This window comes from Engystomops pustulosus, chromosome 3 (genome assembly GCF_040894005.1).
Source record: "Engystomops pustulosus chromosome 3, aEngPut4.maternal, whole genome shotgun sequence".
NCBI classification, from domain to species: Eukaryota; Metazoa; Chordata; class Amphibia; order Anura; family Leptodactylidae; genus Engystomops; species Engystomops pustulosus.
In genome coordinates this window covers 125,836,145-125,857,862 of record NC_092413.1, presented here as the reverse complement: position 1 = coordinate 125,857,862, position 21,718 = coordinate 125,836,145, and the positions used below count along the sequence as shown (strand labels likewise).

Here is a 21,718-nt window from a genome sequence, read left to right as displayed (position 1 = left end):
GATTTTTCTGCAGGTTTGGACTTCCAGAGACCATAGAGTCTGGTCGCAGAACCCATTTCACTGGACAGGTAAAGAATGAAACCTTGTCCCTCCTGGGTGTAGAACAGGCCCTGCACACCCCTTGCCCTTCCCAAGTTAGTGGAGGATTTGAGAGACTAGTGCCCTGCTGACCAGTGCCACGTCTGTGAAGCTAGAGGGAAGTCAGCACGCTTCCACGCTTTCTTTTACAAACTTACTTATTCTTCTTGCCAGCTGGTCTCTTCTGACTGACTGTATGCTCAGGGACACCCCAACCATGACTATCACTGTATCTATAGGGCTGACCAGGGTGCCCCCAGGGTAGGAGACTTTACCTATGGCTGGTGCATAAAGACAATGACCTTCTTTAACATTGACAGCACAGGTAACTCTGTATTAGCAGTATCTGATGTGTACTGGACTTGTGGGGATAGGAGAGTCAGGCTAGAGGCTGGGAAGGTGAGTGTACTGTGATAACACTTGTGCATTCCTTCCTCGTGATCCCCAGGGATGTGTTTGATCAGACACATAAGAAAAGGTAGAGAATCCCAAAGGATTCTGGAGGTCAAAGAGAGAAGCACCTAGATGACAACGTTTATAGAGATACAGAGGGAGCACCAAGGGGGGGGGGGTCCCAGATGAGTACAAGGCCTACAATCAGATATGGGCATTATTACCCAGATAGCTATGAGAAAAGAGGTTGGTTGTTAACTCAAGTTCAATAGAGATGAAGTGGGGGCACTGCTCCCGTTGTGATCTCCCGTATAGGCTATTTAGCCTGAGGGTGGAGAAAAGTTGCTGGGGCGAACGACCAATAAATACGTTGTGGTGCTCTAGCTCTCATAGTCCATAAGAAGACAACATTCAATTTTTAGAGAGAAAAGAAAGCTGGCACTCACTGTCAGGTTCGCTAGGGAGATTGCTGGGACTTCTGGTTCTTCTGGTGGTACCAGCAGCGTTCTCCGAACCCCGGCGCGTATCCGCGCAAACTCCACCTCTCGTCCTGGGCAGCGGCTGCTAAGATCTCGCGCTGTCTAGGAGTGGCTGGGACTTTCAACCTCTGCTTGGTGCCTGGTTGTTCTGCACCTTGAGGGGTTAATTCCCAGATGCTGTCTAGCTCCTATCAGGTTCTGGAGGTGGAGTTCTGGCTGCATAAATTGCAGCTTCACTAGTCACCTGTGCCAGTGTTTGAAAATCCCTTTCTCCACTCGCTGCTACTAGGTTGTATTGCTCAGTATCTGTATCTGTATTGTTGTTACCTCGGCTAGTTTTTGACATTGACTCTTTGCCTACTGATTTTGCTATTGACGTACCCTCTCGTTGTGACTCCGGCTTGTTTACGATTCTTTTGTGTTTTATGTTTGTCAGTCTGTTTGTGTTTCCCTTCCCTCACTTATCCAGCGTATCTCGAGTCTTCAAGTAGTCGCCCCACGGTTTAGCGTGGGGGGGCTATAGGAAGGGACAGAGGTTGGGGCAAGCTCAGGGCACACTATCCCCTGTCTTTTGTGTACCAATCTTAACACTCACCTTGTAAAATTTTTCATATTCAAACTGTATTCTAAGTGTCTTTATGATAACAAGTATTTTCCCTACTTTTCTAATGCTGATCCGGCTTCGGAGTGTGCCTATGCCACGCCTCCTACCTCACAGCCAATGATGTAATTTGTTTAGGTTGTTGCTCAGTAACCTGGGCAGGCGTTCTCAATTAAAGTACAGCTGAGGACGCTGACCCACAAGGCAGGACTAAGCGCTCAGTTAGCGCGAAACGGGCCATCGCCTCAAGTGGGCTCCTGCGTGTTTTCCTTTCCCCTGCATCATGTTTTTAACGCTGTTGGAATAAAGTCTGAAAATTTTACAAGGTGAGTGCCAGCTTTCTTTTCTCTCTACAAATTGAATGTTGGTTGTTAACTGTTTTTATTGTAATCGGCAGAGATTTGTGAATTATATCTGAGATGCTTCCCAGAACCGCATGACTTTAGACATGACCCTTGCTGAGAAGGGAGGAGTCTGTAAAATGGTGGGAGCGGTTTGTTCCATGTACATCGCCCCCTATGGATCCATTACCCATGCACTTGAAGAGATTGAAGGACTGTCCAGGGAACTCAAGAGAAACTCTGGGGTGGACACTTTGTCCTTCACTTTGTGGTTGGGGGATTGGAAGGGTTTGCTTTAAGTGGGGGTGATATTGGGGATTGCGATTTTGCTCTTGTCACTTATTGCACGTTGTGTCGTCCCCCTCATCAAGTCCACCATGTCCCAGATGGCCGTCCTGGTGGTAAGAACCATGACAGGAGAAGTGCCGGTGTGGAGGATACGGTCTTGTTGAAGAACCAGCCTGTTAATAAACCCATAAACTATGGAAACACAATTATGTAATTTGAGTATGCAAGCCTGTAACCCCCGAGTGACTGGCCTCCAGGGGATCTGGTGAAGTCCAGCAGGTAAGGTCTTAGCCTACCTGTAGGTACCTGGAGTTTAAGGAGGTTACCCTGGACAAAGTTACAGGCCATGCAGGACTCAAAAGGGGGGAAATGTTAAGGATATCACACTGGTCTTGAATGCCATCTTACATACTGTCAGACATTTTAAAGACTCAGCATTCATTTCACATAACTTTGTGTAGTGAAAACTAAAGTTTGGGTGGGGTTTGTCCCTCAGCACACAAAGACTTAGTGCTCGCTAGCACCACCTAGAGGAAGGTATCCAGGTGAACATCTGGGCATTTCGTTTATGTGAAGACAGCCAATGGTTCTACATTCCTTTGTGTGCTTACATCCAATAGTATTGCCCGCTTGTGTACTTGCACCCCCCTTGCAGAGTGTGTTATGACTTTCCATATAAGAGTTCCAGTGCCAAAAAGAATAAAGCAGTCTTGAGCTAATCTTCAGAAAGACACACATGGCGTTTTGAACCCGTTTTTGGTCAGTTTTTTAAGCAATCAGTTAAAAATCGCATGCGTTAAAAACGCATCCGTTTTTTTAAAAAAGCATGCGTTTTTTGAAAACGCATCAGTTTTTGACCATTTTCAATCAAGATAATTAGTAAAACCTGTAAAAAAAAGGGATGCGTTTTTAAAAACTGATACTTTTTTAAACGCATGCGTTTTTTTAATGGACTGCTTAAAAACAAACTAAAAACGCCATGTGTGACATCACCCTTAGGGAACATGGCGGATAACATAAAATTTACATTGATGGCAATGGAATTTTTAATTGATACGTTAAAGCTCTTATAAACTTCCCTGCTTTACCTTATTAACAGAGGTTGAGAAAACCCTTCCGTTTTTGACCGTTTACCACGTGTTTGGCTACTTTTAACCTGTTTATCTATTAAGATAAACAGGTTCAAAGCAGCCAAAGGCTGGCGGCACACGTGGCGTTTTGACCCCGTTTTTGGTCCATTTTTAAGCAGTTCGTCCAAAAACGCATGCATTTTTGAAAACGCATCAGTTTTTGACGGGTTTTACCAATTATCTTAATTTAAACTGGTAAGATAATTGGAAAATGGACAAAAACTGATGCGTTTTCAAAAAATGCATGCGTTTTTAATGGCCTGCTTAAGAACGTCCTAAAAACGGGTTAAAACGCCACGTGTGCCACCACCCTTAGGGTGAAGACACACGTGGTGTTTTTAGGCCGTTTTTGGGCCCTGACAGCAGATGCAGTGGAAAAGCTATGTGACCTTAGCATATAATCAAGGCTGAAGCCAGTGGAATGCGCCAGAAACATAACGCAACGTATCATGTGAATGCGCGCTAAAGGATGCTTATTTAACATCCGTTTTATGAATGAGGGACCATGGATATGTTTTGTAAATGCACTAGGAGCTCTGCCCCCGAATGCTATACTGACAGTTAAAATGTACTGTGAAGTAACCCAAAGAGTGCCAGGTAGAGCACTAGGACAACTATTTGCTGTGCCAACCACCCATCACACATATTGCTGATTTCTAGGAGTGCTTGTCCTGTTGGCACACTAGATTTGTGTTTCAGCTGGCTGTCGTTCACAGTAACTTGCACTGGTAAATACACTTATGTGGGTGCAGACTCAGGTTGATGGCACACATGGCGTTTTGAACGGGGTTTTGGCCCGTTTTTAAGCAGTCTGTTAAAAACTGCATGTGTTTTTCAAAAACGCATGCGCATTTCAAAAACACATGCGCTTTTGGATGGACTGCTTAAAAACGGACCAAAAAAAGGGTTCAAAATGCCATGTGTGACATCACCCTAAGTGTTGCCCACTCAAAAATTAAACATTGAACCCCAAATCCTGAAATAATTTTAATAATAATTACTACACAGTTACAATGAGCTGTTGGCATCGTCAATGAGTTGAGTGCTGTTGTACACTCACCGGCCACTTTATTACGTACACCTGTCCAACTGCTGGTTAACACTTAATTTCTAATCAGCCAATCACATGGTGGCAACTCAGTGCATTTAGGCATGTAGACATGGTAGAGACAATCTCCTGCAGTTCAAACCGAGCATCAGTATGGGGAAGAAAGGTGATTTGAGTGCCTTTGAACGTGGCATGGTTGTTGGTGCCAGAAGGGCTGGTCTGAGTATTTCATAAACTTCTGATCTACTGGGATTTTCACGCAAAACCATATCTAGGGTTAACAGAGAATGGTCCGAAAAAGAAAAAACATCCAGTGAGCGGCAGTTCTGTGGGCGGAAATGCCTTGTTGATGCCAGAGGTCAGAGGAGAATGTGCAGACTGGTTCGAGCTGATAGAAAGGCAACAGTGACTCAAATCGCCACCTGTTACAACCAAGGTAGGCAGAAGAGCATCTCTGAACGCACAGTACGTCGAACTTTCAGGCAGATGGGCTACAGCAGCAGAAGACCACACTGGGTGCCGCTCCTTTCAGCTAAGAACAGGAAACTGAGGCTAAAATTTGCACAAGCTCATCGAAATTGGACAGTAGAAGATTGGTAAAACGTTGCCTGGTCTGATGAGTCTCGATTTCTGCTGTGACATTCGAATGGTAGGGTTAGAATTTGGCATCAACAACATGAAAGCATGGATCCATCCTGCCTTGTATCAACGGTTCAGGCTGGTGGTGGTGGTGTCATGGTGTGGGAAATATTTTCAGGGCACTCTTTGGGCCCCTTGGTACCAATTGAGCATCGTTGCAACGCCACTGCCTACCTGAGTATTGTTGCTGACCATGTCCATCCCTTTATGACCACAAAGTACCCAACATCTGATGGCTACTTTTAGCAGGATATTGTGCCATGTCATAAAGCTGGAATCATCTCAGACTGGTTTCTTGAACATGACAATGAGTTCACTGTACTCAAATGGCCTCCACAGTCACCAGATCTCAATCCAATAGAGGATCTTTGGGATGTGGTGGAACGGGAGATTCGCATCATGGATGTGCAGCCGACAAATCTGCGGCAACTGTGTGACGCCATCATGTCAATATGGACCAAAATCTCTGAGGAATCCTTCCAGCACCTTGTTGAATCTATGCCACGAAGAATTGAGGCAGTTCTGAAGGCAAAAGGGGGTCCAACCCGTTACTAGCATGGTGTACCTAATAAAGTGGCCGGTGAGTGTATATCCACATATGGACATGGTCAGCAACAATACTCAGGTAGGCTGTGGCGTTGCAACGATGCTCAAGGGGCCCAAAGAGTGCCAAGAAAATATTCCCCACACCATGACACCACCACCACCAGCCTGAACCGTTGATACAAGGCAGGATGGATCCATGCTTTCATGTTGTTGACGCCAAATTCTAACCCTACCATCCGAATGTCGCAGCAGAAATCGAGACTCATCAGACCAGGCAACGTTTTTCCAATCTTCTACTGTCCAATTTCGATGAGCTTGTGCAAATTATAGCCTCAGTTTCCTGTTCTTAGCTGAAAGGAGTGACACCCGGTGTGGTCTTCTGCTGCTGTAGCCCATCTGCCTCAAAGTTCGATGTACTGTGCGTTCAGAGATGCTCTTCTGCCTACCTTGGTTGTAACCGGTGGCGATTTGAGTCACTGTTGCCTTTCTATCAGCTCGAACCAGTCTGCCCATTCTCCTCTGACCTCTGGCATCAACTGTAAACCCTAGAGATGGTTGTGCGTGAAAATCCCAGTAGATCAGCAGTTTCTGAAATACTCAGACCAGCCCTTCTGGCACCAACAACCATGCCACGTTCAAAGGCACTCAAATCACCTTTCTTCCCCATACTGATGCTCGGTTTGAACTGCAGGAGATTGTCTTGACCATGTCTACATGCCTAAATGCACTGAGTTGCCGCCATGTGATTGGCTGATTAGAAATTAAGTGTTAACCAGCAGTTGGACGGGTGTACCTAATAAAGTGGCCAGTGAGTGTATATCCCTCATTTTGGGCAAAGCTGCCACTGCATAACTTATGTACCAATGGATGTCGGCAAGTTACAATATCAGCAACATCCTCCCCGGCTGGGCTCTGGCCATTATGTATCTGCCCCTCTAAATATGGGTCTCCTCAGAGCAAGCCCACAGTTCCAATTCTCCAGGCAAAAATCCCCTCAAAATTTCTGTGAGGGTTTTGTCCCTCATTCTTCTCGTCCCTTTTCTCCAAAATTGTCTAATTTGTGATTTTTCTTTGAAACTATTTGTTTATTTTATGTTCCTTTATTTCTGTATTCACTGATCAAACACACTGACACACGTGGCGTTTTTGTTGTATTTTTGTCATAGCGTTTTTGCATCCTTGAAAAACGCATCATACTTGCATATTGGCTTTTTCAATATGTTTTAGGTTAAATTGTCTTAACTTTGCATTTTCTCCCCTGCATTTTTTTGTCTGCATTTTTTGAGGTGTGTTTTCATTGCGTTTTTTCAAAGTGGTTGCGTTTCGAAATGCATTGCACCAGCTGGAGTTAGATTTGTCTAATTAAACAGCTGTTAACATTTGCATTTACAAAACACAACTGTTAATGTGATGTTAATGAATGTATTAACAAGTATTAATATTTGTGTATTTAAACACAGGTGTTTAATTAGTTAAAACTCTCTTCAACTTGTGCAATGCGTTTTGAAATGCATATGTCAGGGCGCATTCACACGATGCGTTGCATCACATTTTTTTATGTGTTTTTGACACATTCCAAAGGCTTCAGCCTTGATCACACTCTAAGGTTACATTGCGTTTTAGCAAATGCAGTGGAAACGCAATGTAACCTTCGCACGTGATCAAGGCTTAAACCTTTTGAAAGCATCAGGGTGCGTTCACACGTTGCAGTTGCAATTAGTTTTGAGGTGGTTTTAGGTGCAGTTTGTCAATTTCACAGGTGAAAGACATGAACTGAGTGGGTGAATTTGATTTTGAAGTAGAAAGCTGTTCCAGAAATGTCATTCACCTGTTGATTTGATGTCTTTCACTTGTGTTAAAATAAGTAATACCACCTAAAACCAACCCAAAACTAATTGCGATGCAGTTTTAACTGCAACGTGTGAACGCACCCTCCATGTATCAGTTCAATGTATTTTCAATGTGTTTTTCATACGCAGATAACGCACGTGAAAAGGACTCCGGACTGAGCTCTATCTTTTCTATGGCAATTGATCAGTGAAAAACGCTTTGCACTTGCATGTGTCTGAGGGCACGTTCATAACCCGACGCTAGCGCACAGGGGGCGGGCTCGGGGCAATCGCATATGCGTTTCCAGAGAAACGCATGCGATTGTGTTATCAATCAAATGCATTTCCCGGGAAACGCATATACGATCGCCCTGCGCACTGTCTCCTGTGCGCTAGCAGAACATGTGAATGCGCCCTCAGAGTGCAATGCTTTTTTGATGCATCACCACAGTAGAGCATGCTGAGATTTAAACGTGTGTTAAAAAAAACGTGCATGAGTGCGTGAAAAACAATGCAAGTCTGAAAAAACCCATTGATTACAATGGGTCAGAGTGCACTGCAAGTTCTGAACGTCAAAAGCACGCGCAGAACATGCGCATGAAAACCGCAAGTGTGAAAGAGGGCTTACTCAGTGCAGCTCATTCAGGCAAGAAGGTTAGATGTGTCTGTCAGCACAGTGTCCAGAGCATAGAGGAGATACCAGAAGACAGGCCAGTACACCAGGAGACATGTAGTGGACTGTAGGAGGGCAATAACCTAGCAGTCACATCCTCCTTTCTGCAAGTAGGAAAAGGAAGAGCAATTCTGGAGCCCTGCAGTTTTCCAGAGAACACAGATACGACAATGGTTCCCCTTTATAGATAAAGACAAGTTCTGCTGCTTGCAACATCCTTCAGCATGACCGGTTGTCTGTAGGTCAGTAATGGTGTCGGGAGGCATTTCTTTTGAGGAACCCTGAGGGCACATTCACATGATCTGTTGTGTCACGTTTTTTGATGCGTTTTTGACGCATACCAAAGGCTTCAACCTTGATTATAGGTTGAAGTAACATTGCGTTTCCATTGCATTTGTTTAACTGCAATGTTACTTCAACATGTGATCAAGGCTGAAGTCTATTGTATGCGTCAAAAACGCATCAAAAAAAGTGACGCAAAGCATTGTATGAATGCGCCCTGACTGGCATTAACCCTTTCACGTGCTATTACGTCAAGGGTCGACTGCGGGTGAATGGAGAGGGCTCACGGGCTGATAACTCTCTATAGCTTTAAGTCTTTGCTGCATATCGGTGTTAATCCGCACATGGCTGCCAGCAAAGCTGCCGGCGCCTTCAAAAAGATGCCGGCACATTGGTATCCCTGTGATCGCACCGACCAAAAAAATAAAGTAGAAAACGCTACCATCACCATGAAGTGCAATTTGTTACGCAGAAAACAAGGGTAGCACCGGAGGGCTCATTTAAATATGTAAGAAAATAGTTTTTTTAGCTAAAGTAAAGTTTGCCGAGCCTAACAAAACTATGTGCCGGCATCAGCATTAAGTAGCCTACCGGGTGGTCTGCTCGCATGATTTCATCATGCGAGCAGTGGTAGGTTTCCTTTAAAGGGTTAAGCATCGGGATAACATTCTCAGAGTCAATATGCAGGTACAGTGGGCAGTGGTGCAGTGCTACTGATGCATCACAATGTTAGGGCTCCTGTGACTTCTGTGCCAGCTGTTCCTCCATGATGAATGGATTGATGCTATGGAATGGCCGTGCCCCAGTCCTGAACCCAATTTGGGGTTTCCATCCACCAAAGCCACATTGCAGCACACTGTCTAGGAGAAGACCAATGCTTTAATCCAGGTCTGGGAGGAGATCCCAAAGGAGAGCTTCCACTGAGGAGAGTTATATGTCCAGGCGTCATAGGGAAGTCTTATAGGCACATCGAGGCCACACAAACTGCTGAGCCTCATTTCCTTGTCTTGAGGCATTTCCACTGAAATCTGATTTGATTTTGATTTTCCACTTTGAATTTGAATATCATTCCAAATTTAGACCTCCATGGGACATTAAGTTTATTTTTCATTGATCATTTTTCATGTTTTATTATTATTACCACGTTCTGCTATGTAAGATTTGCACCTGGAATATTTCATTCATTCTGCACTGTTTGTGTACCCTTTATTTTTTTTTTTGAGCAGTGTATTTTCTTGTTATAAAAAATATATTTCAAAACAGCAATATTTGTGTGTTTTAGAAAGAGTCACTCTTTCAATACATTAGAAACATTAGATTAATTCTGTGGTGTGGCTGTTAGTACTGTAACTGAGTTGGTTCTCTTTGTACTGCGATATCAGTGCATTTACTGTCATCACTGTGTGTATTATGACTGTATCGTGACATTACAGTGTGGTTTATCATTGTACCATGACATCAAGGTGTGGATTATCATTGTACCGTGACATCACAGTGTGGATTATCAAAGCCTGTTGAAGTGTCATGTGGGGGCCATATTCCAGGTTTTGGGGAGGCAGAGAAAATAAAAGTATAGCATGTGATGTTTTACATCAGACAATTCAATTACAGTTGACTTAACAGCACATTTATAATGGGTGAACCATCTTCATGTTCCTTCCTGGGCGCAACAATACAGTATGAAAAATTCTGCCCCACTATCTATATTTTATTGGAAAATCCCATTTCGGCTTACAACTTCTACATTAATGCAGTTATGTAAAGTGGCCACTTGATGGCAGCAGTTCCTAAGTTATAGCAGAATACATTTCCATTTTAGTTGTATTCTGTCTACTCACAAAAAAAACCTACAAAAGTCAGATGCATCAGCATCTCCTGTAAAAATATATGACAAAGAGCTCAAGAGGTTTAGATTGTATCACTTTTTTGCTCCCATGTGAAGTTTCCGGTATACAAGTGGCTTGTTTGTGGATTTTAAATGGAACAAATGGATTTTATATAAATGATGCTGGGGTTTTTTTCCCCAATATTTTCTATGATATAACCTGAATGAGTAGTGGGTTTTTTTCTGGGCATCCCAGCAAAGTAATGAGAACATATGAGGAAAATGAGAGTGTTTTTACACAAAAAACTTTGGACTTTTAATAATTACAATATGTACAGGCTCCTATATTTGTGGATGAGAAAAATGGGCAGTTGGTAACAGCTTTGACTGGAAACGAATTTGGGGGATGTTTTAATTCCATTTTACTTTTCTATAAGCCATTGTGTTGTCCATAGTACTGAAATGGGTATTCGCATCTGGGCATTCACATTTGCCATATCCATACATTTCTTTAATTACATGTTGCTGACGCATTTCGGGCAGATAATAATACACATACCCTTAGTCATAGCCACTGTTTTTTAGATCACATTTGGTCATTATTTAGTACTGTGAGGCAGGATCAGACTGGACCACTGTTGTGTCAGTGAAATCATCAGTGAATCCCACCGCTGTTTGACTCTGCCCCCTGCCGGCTGATGCCCCTGCAATCTCTAACTCCATCCCCTGCTGCCCATGCCAGGACTTCAACCCTATCTGTCTCTCCTGGACACATATAGAGTAGAATTCCATGACGATGCAGGTAGCATTTATCTCTCTTTATCATCCCTGTTTCCCTGTAGCTGTGATGATGCCATCATGTCTGCCAGCATCACAACACAGAGGAAGATTAGAAGAAGAGAGCTGCTGAGAAAAAATTATTTAAAACAAGGAACGACAGAGGTTTGTGGGCGACAAAATGAGAAGTAAGGAAGAGCCCCCAAAGAGGGAGATATGAGGTGCCACAATATAAGGGGGAGATGAGAGGCCACAAGATGAGGGGTAGCTTAGAGGTCACAATATGAGGAGGAGATAAGAGGCCACAATATTATAGGGAGATGAGAGTGGGCACAATATGAGGGGAGTTTGGGGGGGGGCACAATATTTTCTAGAGATAAGGTTTCACAAGATGAGGGGAGATGAGATGCCACAAGATGAGTGGTAACAATATGAGGGAGAGGTAAAGGGCCACAATATTAGAGAGAGATAAAGGGCCACAATATGAGGGTGAGATGGGAGGCCACAATATTAGAGAGAGATAAGGGGCCACAATATGAGGGGAGATGATGGGGGTCACAATATGAGAGGGGGAGGGTGATGGGCCACAATAAGAGGGGGAGATGAGAGGCCACTCTATGAGGAGGAGATAAGGGAGTCCACAATATTAGGAGCCACAATATAAGGAAGAGATGAGAGGGGAAAACAATTTAAGGAGGGCGATGAATAATAACAGTAATATAAAAGATAAATAACAAGATACCTTTCCCTTATTGTGCATACTTATTATACTTCTCCCTTGTTATTTATTATCTTTTGGATATGATATTTATTGGGACTGACACTATTGGACAGATGCAGCACACTAATTATTCTATATATTTTAGCTATCTTATCGGTTGGACCTAATTTTTGGGTGGACAGTGGTATTTATCACTTGATATGAAGGAGGTGTGTGGTTGAGTGACCGTACCGGGTTCACACAACCATGATTTCTATACTTGTATGTTTACACTTGTTTAAATGTTTTTATGTCTCATGTCAACAATTTTGTTATTTGAATTCTTTTGTCAATATAGATATCTACTTTTTCAGCCTTATCGTGACACAACTTTTTTTTTGTTCTGTGCATGCAATTTTTGTGTGTAGGCTACATTTGTTAGGAAATGGTTTGTTGCGGATTATCCTGGTACGGTATTTATATATTTTCAAAGTTTTCGGTACTGTGGTGTACTCCTGTCATCAGATAGGTCATAGCATTACTAGAACTACTATGGCATCTATTCCTTGCCAGTTGCTAACGGTAATGTAATCTCTTACTTTTTGTCTTTCTTTATTTAATTTATTGATTGGTGACTATGTTTGAATTGTTTGTCCTTATCTATACCCTATATATTGTATGGCTATTACAGCAGATACCTAAGTGTATTTACTCCTTTCATCTTCTTGTATATAGTGGTCTCTATTCATTTATCATTGGCTCATTACCAAAGGGCTTTATTTTACATATGCTTGTGTATGGAATGTCCATACTCTGCATAAGATATGCAATGTATTAACTTTCTGGTTATTATATTAGTCTGTTGCACATCTCTGTATGTGTGTTTTAGATATCTAAAATACTTTGGACCATATAGCACATCTCTTCTTGTTTTGGATGTAGTTAATATTTCTAGAACTTGGATAAAAACTATATAACTGGCTTTTAACTTTAGAATAATAGACACCATATGAAGATTTTAAGCAAAAAGAAATATTTGGATGATGTATAAGAGCCACATGCAAATTCTACATTATAAACCTACCCAGTTGTCTCCTAGCATCACAAGCTTTATCACACAATTTTCACAAGTAAATAGGAGTCACTAATGAACCTGATGCTCTTTAATATATTTGCTCATTTTTATCTTGATTTTATTTATTTTTGGATTGGTTCTTAATTAATTTGTGTGAACACTCAGCACTAAACTGAGATTAGGACTAATCAGTGTTTGCACAAGGACTTTTACCTGGTGTTACTGACTGAAGGAATGTGCATCCCTAGTGGAGGTGACAATTGCTCCATTAACATGCCAGAACTGCCTGTAATCCCAGAACAAACACCACTAATAACAAAGTCCTCCCATAGTTCTTGATGTGAAACATTGCCAGGGATTGGGTAAGGTCTATGCTAGTGTAGTATGCACAAGTTTTATAATTTATGTGGCATTACCGTACCGTCACCAGAACAATTTAACCCCAGAATTACAAAGATCTATTTAGTCATTCAATGTACAACCCTAGATGCACATAAAACTTACAACAGTTGGTAAAGTTACAATACAATTCTTATTTTAAAACAGTTTAATGCAAAATACATTACATATAGTGGTCTTTTATCTGTGTATGTAGCATTATGGCTATATGATACATGGTGTTTTAGTAATACATTTAAAATACTTAAGGATGAATTGTCCCAATAATGTTCTATTTAGGTAACTACCATCTGACAGATTCTATCTACGTAGAACCATAAGATATTATTGTTAATTTTTGCATGCTTTACTTTACATTGTGAAAACTACAAACATGTGTCCCTTTTACCACATGGCTACAAAGCTTTATCCAATACTCCGAGACATGGAGTCAGTCTGCGTTGTTATATGGGTGTGAAGTGTGTCCTTGTACTGGCTCATAAATCTAGGCGTTAGACTGAGTCCTTGTGTCAACTAATGAAAAGTACTGAATTCCTAAATGTTCTCATTATTTAGGTTACTTTTCAGTATGAACATATATCGGGGGTTATATCACAGATTGTACGCCTGAATACCGCTGTACAAGCTGTTATTTAGCACAGTGCTGGGAACTGCAGCTAAGCCGCTGCATGATTTCCCCCATAGACGTCTGGAGTTTTAAATCTTGGCATAACATTTCTATCTGAGTCTTTGTGGGCATCTTTCAGATTTAAGTGTAGGACAGCATACAGAATAATTCTTCCTATCAAATCATTTAACATGCTTAACACTAATAGACCCTAAAATAAAACAATAGTGTCGGTGGAGGAATAAATACTGATATTTATGGAACCACTTCCAGTGAAGATTGGAACAAAAAGCAGTGTTGCCAAAAAAAAAAAATAAATGGAGCCAAATGTGTACTGTGCTAAGCAAACTCTTTTCTTCATAGATACCACTCGTTGCTGGTACACATGGGAACACCATTGGCCTTTACACTCTGTTATCGGGGCATCTGTAGCTGGGGCTCATGTCACTAGCACACACTCATATCCCTTATTAAGGAACAAATTACTTTAAAAAAATACTATACAGGAAGATTTATCAGAAGTGTCTGAGAGCAGAACTGTTTTAGTTGACCATGGCAACCAATCAGAGCTCAGCTTTCATTTTCCTAAAGATGTTTATAAAATAATAGGTGAGCTCTGATTGGTTTCCATGGGAAACTAGAACAGTTTTACCTCAGACACTTCTGATAAATCTCCCCCGTATGTCAGTTTGAATAATACCTCGATCAACCTCTCATGTTCAGAAGTTTAATTCCAAAAACATGGACCAAAAGAATCTCCTGTCATGTCTGACATTAGATTAATGTCATAGACTCATAAGCATAGACGGATTAGATAAACATCAAGCCCTTTTTAAATGCCATATTTTCTGTCATTAAAACCTCTTAAAGGGCTATTTCTATCTGGGCATTCACATTCACATAGTTTAGTTCTTCTGCCATAAAATTAACGAAATGTACGTATGTAAAGCTAATTTCCTATAAATGTGGCCATGTTGTCACCACGAAAGTAGATGGTTGTCCTTGGATACAACCACCACTGCTTGAGTAATTGGTCAAATAAACAAATAGTCTTGCATATGAAATGGACGGGAGTTACTGCATGTCCCACAGTATTGTATGTCTAGCATGTCTAGCCTCTATTGCCAGAGTGTGGGGGTGGTCATATCCAAGGACAGATATCTCATTTCAAAGAGACAACATGGCAACATTTATGTAAAATTGTCTCTACACCGGTGCATTTTTTTTCAATAACATCCCATTGAAGAAATGTTGTTACATGGAAGATGAGTTAAATTAAATACAAATGTTCAGATGGGAATACCCCTTTAAAGGGATATTCCCATCTAAGTATACATTTTGAATTTCATTCATCTGCCATATACATTTTTTCAATTAGATGTTATTAAAAATGTATGAAGATAATTCCCCACAAATGTAGAAACTACATATCTGACCGTGGATATGACACATGCATTATTGAGTCCTGCCTCACCACCATAATACAGCGGTCATTTCCACAGGACGGCTGTGGGACATGCATTAACTCGCAACATTTCATATGCAAAAACTATTCTTTGTGCAATAACTCCACCAGTGGTGATTGTATCTAAGGCCAAAGTCTCGTTTCTAAGGGACAACATGGTTACATTTATGGGAAATTATGTTCAACATTATTTTAAATAACAACCAATTGAAGAAATGTGTATTTATGGCCATTGAATTAAATTAAATGTGACTGTCCAGTTCGTAATAACCATTCATGTCCATTAATAATACCTATTCAATCACTCCAATGTAAAAAAAAAAAATGAGTATGAGCGTGACAGATTTTGGCCATACATCACATAGAGTACTTTATTTATAAGGCTGTCATTTACGGTAATACTTAAGATTTGGCCCTATTGCTTGTGCTACCATGGACATGACCTCATTAGAATCCTGGGTGAGAAACATGACTGTATATATACCCACTGAATTGTAAGGCGCTACCGGCTATGTTGGTGCTATATATATTAAAGTTTATTATTTAAAGGTAAACTGTCTGCTTTAATGATGTGGAGGGCATGAAGTGAGAAAGTGTGCTCTCTGTTAAGGGTTCTCAGGGCATTAGAGTTAGTACTTATTCTCAGACTAAAGGTGTTATTAACACTCCCCTGTTTGGCACCACTGTGTATGGCTAGCAAGAACAGATTAAGCTGTGTTATTTACATTGACACTTAAAGGCTTGGTCCATAGCTGTGGCCACATTTTATTATTTGCTTAGAGATCTGGACAAAGTGTAAATGTTTACTGAATCTGGCCAATGCACTCTCATATACTTAATTCTCCTCATTGTGGCTGCTAACACTTTTCACACTTTTACCTGACAAGTAGCAAATTGTAAGCACAGAGAAAGCAAATGCAACACTTGCAAAATTGTTTCCCATGAAAACTGTCAGTTATAAAGATGAGGTATTCACATGGCATGGTAAGACAAGTGAGCAGAATACTTACATGGAACCTTACACTAATCTTGTGAACCCCTCATGACCATGCATAAGTTAGGAAATCTACGATCAAAATCAAGCATGAAAAACCAGGGATATTTACTCATAGATCCCGGCACTGTCACTGTGGTAATCCCAAATTTGTTTTCCATGTCCTCCATACTTCTAAAATTATCTTTTAAAATTATGCTAATGAGCCTTAAGGATGGATGTTATTAGAGCCCCTCCATGCTCTGAATCACAGGCTGCAGTGCTGAGGGAGCAGAGGGGAGGAGACAGTGTAACAGCCTGTGAAGCTATAGCATGGAGGGCCTCTACCTTATAGCTCATTAGCATAATTTTGAACGTTTTAATTTTATTTTAAAAGATTACCTCAGTAGCAGAGCCTGGATCTATGTCCCTGGTTTATCATTCTTGATTTTGCTGGTACATTTCCTTTAACCGTTTAACAACCCGGCCCTTTTTCATTTTTGCATTTAAATTTTTCACTCCCAACCTTCAAAATCCTATAACTTTTTTATTTTTCCATGTAAAGAGCTGTATGTGGGCTTGTTTTCTGTATAACATACTAAACTTTACAGTGATAGTATTTAATATTCCATGACATGTACTGGAAAGAGGTAAAAAATTCCAAATTCAAAGAGATTAGAGAAAAAATGCACCATTTTCTTGTGGGCTCGTTTTTTACAGCTTTCACTGTGTGCCCCAAATGTAATTTCTCCTTTATTCTTTGGGCGGTACAATCATGGGGATACTACATTTATAAAGATTCTATCGTGTTTTAATAATGTACATTTAAAAAATCATTCTATACAAAAAAATGTCTTTGTTTCGCTATTTTCTTGCTCTTATTACAGTTTCATACTTCACTGTACAGAGCTGTGTGAGTTTTTTGAGGAATGAGCTGATTTCTTTGCTACCATTTTGACGACCGTACGACCTTTTGATAACTTACATTTTTTTATATTTTGTTGCAAAATGGCAAAACAGTTGCGTTTTGGACATTTTGGGCACTATTTTCTGTTGCAGGTTTTAATGTTGCTAATAAACATTATTATAATTTAACAGATCTGACATTTTGGGACATGGGGAGTCATAACATGTTTAGGATTTTTACTGTTTATTTATTTATTTTATTTCAGTTATAGGGAAAGCAAATAGAATTTTTAGGTATTTTTTATTATTATTATTTCTTTACTTTTTTATTTTAATATTTTTTCATACTTATGAATTTTGTCCACCAACTGTGCTTGTAAATCATGATTTAAGCACATGATTTTAGTTATTAATTATTAGCAATAGATTATACCCACCATCCCAATAGTTCCACCTTCCCATCTTTATCCCACATGAATCATATATTATGTTTTATTACTTAAAAAGTAAAACTTTATTACCATAGTTTATATGTTATGTTTTATGCTAAGCTTTTATAGTAAAATATGATAAAAGTGACCATATGAGACCCTAAAATATGTTGTGGTTTTACCCGTTTGAAGACCAATAAAGAATCTATGTTACTTCTCCTGACTGATTAACGATTGGTGTATACCCATCCCACACTCCACCATTGTAGTATCATTCGATTAGAATAATTCTTTTGATGTCCTATTAAAAATAAAATTGTCCTGTGGCCTGATCTGCAGAACCAGAGATAGAGGCAGTTGAAAGCTGGGAATTGGATTTTTATCTGCAGTTCACATTTCCAACTATGTCTTAAACTGCTTGAATCTTTTGTTCAATCTGAAAGATTCCTATCAATAATATAACATAAAAGCATATTTCTAGATACTATGTAACAGAAGATATGGGAATCTGACACTCCTCCTGCCTCTAAACATGACTCTTCTCAAGCAAAGATGACTATTTTCTGCTCATTTTCACATGACTTTTTTTTATAGGTAAACCGGCAAAATTTAAAAGAGCAAATTCTAGTCATCTCATACCCTACCTTAGGAAGCTAGTAGTTTAATGGGGTAAAATCTGGAGATAGAGTCCCTTTAAGTGCTGTTATATTAGAACCAATCTGCACGGACATGACAGCAATAAATGTGATAAAACCATTCCACTACAGGGGCAAATACTACATTTCCAAGTGCTTGATTTTAGATGAAAGCAGAAAACAAAACCTGTAATATACAACAGATTCTCTGTAAAAATAGAAATATGTCAATCTTTGTGTCACACACTGCTACAGGATTAGACACAGTGCTTACATTATTAGGCATCAATCACACGAACGCATGGGAGCCCATGTTCTCACCCATAAAAGTCTATTTTCCTGGTCATAGTACCGTGAGCACACACTAGTACAATAAGAGTGATGGGAATTTACCCTAAAATGTAAGTATGCCAAAAAAATTGCTGATGTGCCAGCATTTATGTGCAGCTAAACCAGCTAATAGGAGGTGCAAAGTACAACTAGACAGTCTTAGGCTACATTCACACGGACGTATGATTTCTCCTGTCCCGTATTTACGGGCCGTATATACGTGACGTTTTTCATCCCTATGCAGCACGTATGTAACCCGTATTTTATACGTCCCCATAGACTTCTAGGGCATACGGAACTGAAATACGGGAGAAAATAGGACATGCTCTATATTTTTATACTACCAGTATACGGTACGGTGCGGAACGGAGTTAACAACGGCAATATAAATGGTCAGACGTATTGTCCATTGAAATGAATGTGGCCGTATGTAATCCGTAAAAAAACAGTACGGATACTGACGTTTTCATACGTCCGTGTGAATGTAGCCTTAATCTATGGGTACATTCACACGGCGGTATGAATAGAGAATAGCGGCGCACGGCCGCAAACATGCCAAAAGATAGAGCATGCTCTATCTTTTTGCGGTGTGCGGGCCGGATCGGTGCATCTGCGCCGCGCCGCTATTGCCGTCTATGGGGATGTACATGTGGCCACAAATTTGCGTCCGCATGTACGGCCATGTAAATGTGCCCTATGCCAGATTTATCATCCAGAATCAGACCCAGTGATAAACCTGGTGCAGCATAAGACTGTCTAATCAAACTCTGCCTTACCTTACTTTTGGTAAATCTGCCCCATTATTTATAGAACTGAGTTTCTACTGGCCACAAATGCTGGTATGCCATATTTGTCTTTTTATGCTACACTGAGTTCCAGCACTGCACCTTACACAATGATTGACATGTATAATTAAGACATGCATAGAAATCCCTTACCCTGATGCATGGAGAAGCTTTGTAAAGCTTATTAAGTGCCCTACACAATGCCAGTTTTACATGTGGAGTAATTTAGGAGCTGCTAGACTCCTTTTAAAAGTGTAATTAAAATAATTTAATGTTATTAACCCCTTCCTGGGTGCCAGTGCATTGAGAGGGCTCCCGAGCCATCTTGCCAAGGATTGTCGCTCCCCGTGACGTCATCGGAGAGCGGCGATCCATCGCCATGACAGCCTCAGGTCTTCCGAAGACCCGAGGCTGTCTCGTTTTCACCAATTCATTACAATGTGCTATCATTGTAATGAATGAGGAGGAAAATCCTCATTCCTGTAGTATGGCAGTATATGATAGGATCAATCAGACAATCTAGGGTTAAAGTACCCTAGGGAGTTCCCTAGAACTGATATAAATATTAATAAACAGTAAAAATCATAAACACATTAGGGATCGCCGTGTCCGAAAATGGCCAATATAAATAAATATAAATATAATATATAATATAAATATTGTATATAAATACAATATAAATGCCTCAAAATATAATAACCTTTTTTCACTGTGTTTTACCCCATAACGGAAAATAGCGCCCAGTTTGAAAAATATAAAAAAAATCTATAAAAAGTGATTAAAAGGTCGCATAGTCCTAAAAATTATAGCAATGAAAACGTCATCGAAAGTCGCAGAAAATGACACCACCCACAGCTTCGTACACCAAAGTATGAAAAAGTTATTGGTACCAGAAGATGGCAAAATTAAAAAAAAAATTGTACAGGAGGTTTTAATTTTTGTAAATGTATGAAAATATTATAAAACCTATACAAATTTATTATACCCGTGATCGCACGGACCCAAAAAATAAATTAGACATGTCATTTGTGGGCACAGTGAAAGCTGTAAAATCCAAGCCCACAAGAAAACGTCGCAAATGAGTTTTTTCACGATTTTCACAGCATTTGGAATTTTTTTTCCTGCTTCCCAGTACACGGCATGGAATATTAAATACCGTCACTATGAAGTGCAATTTGTTAAGGAAAAAATAAGCCATCACAGAGCTCTTTATGTGGAAAAAAATAAGTTATAGATTTTTGAAGGTGGTGAGTGAAAAATTGAAGTGAAAAAACTAAAAGGGCCAAGTCGTTAAGGGGTTAAATAAAAAGCATGATTTACCATGATTTATCCCAACAATCTAGAGCTGTAGTTTCAGTGGTTCCCCCAAGTCTAAAGTTGCTGAAAGCCAGTACCTGGATGCAGCAGAAAGGGGCATTTATTATTGTCTTTGTGACAATTTTTTGGTGGCCATATTTTTTAATGTTGCTTCACATTTATTATAATAAGTATATTTATTATAATAAATATCTGGCGTACCCTATTTATTCTATTCCTCATATGTCGTGCCATAATTCAACTTCTTTTCTGACATTCACGGCTTTTTTTTTTTTTTTGTTTCCACAATTTGGGTCCAGCTTTTGGATCCCAACAAGTTTCCTGCACTTCTAGTTTACCAACACCTTTTTGTGGCGCAATTTGTGTTTCAAACTTAGACCCACAAAAATGGACCTTACAACACAAATAATAAATGTTCCCCACATTGGTGAAGCTATAATATGCTGCACTTACTAACATCATGGCTCAGCCACAGTAAACGGAAACTAGGATTAGATGGCTAGATAACTTGGCAAGAACATATTGTTTATTTCATAGAATAACATTTGGACCACTTTATATATTTTTTGTATTTTTTTTTTATGCTTCAAAAGGTGGGTAACATATTTAAGAAGGCATTGCCCACCAAATACATTTTCTAAAAGTGGCCTTGCAGCTGCTCTGATAGGAAGAAGACTGAAAAGAATGCGCAATAGCTTGTATCTATTTAAGTTTTTGCGCCAGTTTTGCACCTAAAGAGGAGTGTTAGTGCTTAGTCAGAGTTTGCGACACATTTAATACAGCAATGCAACAGAATTGTATTGCAAGCTCTATGTTAAAGGTGCACCTAAAAAACTTTCCAAGCAGTGCAGGGTGTGCCAGATAATTGAAGACCGTGCGCCTGTATACAATAATCTGTCGCACCCTACACCCTAATCTGCTGACATAAATAATTTCTATGGTAGTTTCAAAAACAGCTGAACTATTGGGCTGGTTTTGGAACTGACATAAAATTAATTAAAAAAACATCTACATTCAGCATCTTCCATCATACCTTTCCTTTATTTAAAGCAAACCTTCCTTATGCGGAATGGAATTTGAATGCAAACCTGACGTTCACCTGTTATATTTAGTTTCTGTTATGCTTTTTTAAATAAGTCTCCTAATCTGGCATTTCATGGTCAATA

The 21,718-nt window shown here is 40.0% G+C and overlaps 1 protein-coding gene across 1 annotated transcript in view; it reads left to right on the top strand.

Annotated features, from left to right (window-relative positions):
- Positions 1–1,721: 1,721 nt before the first annotated feature.
- The window catches only part of LOC140120551 (protein ripply2.1-like), a 28,887-nt gene continuing 8,890 nt past the window's right edge, over positions 1,722–21,718 (top strand). Inside the window, exon 1 of the mRNA XM_072139551.1 lies at positions 1,722–1,877. The gene's annotated coding sequence lies outside the window, so the exon portion shown is untranslated. The remainder of the gene's footprint in view (positions 1,878–21,718) is intronic.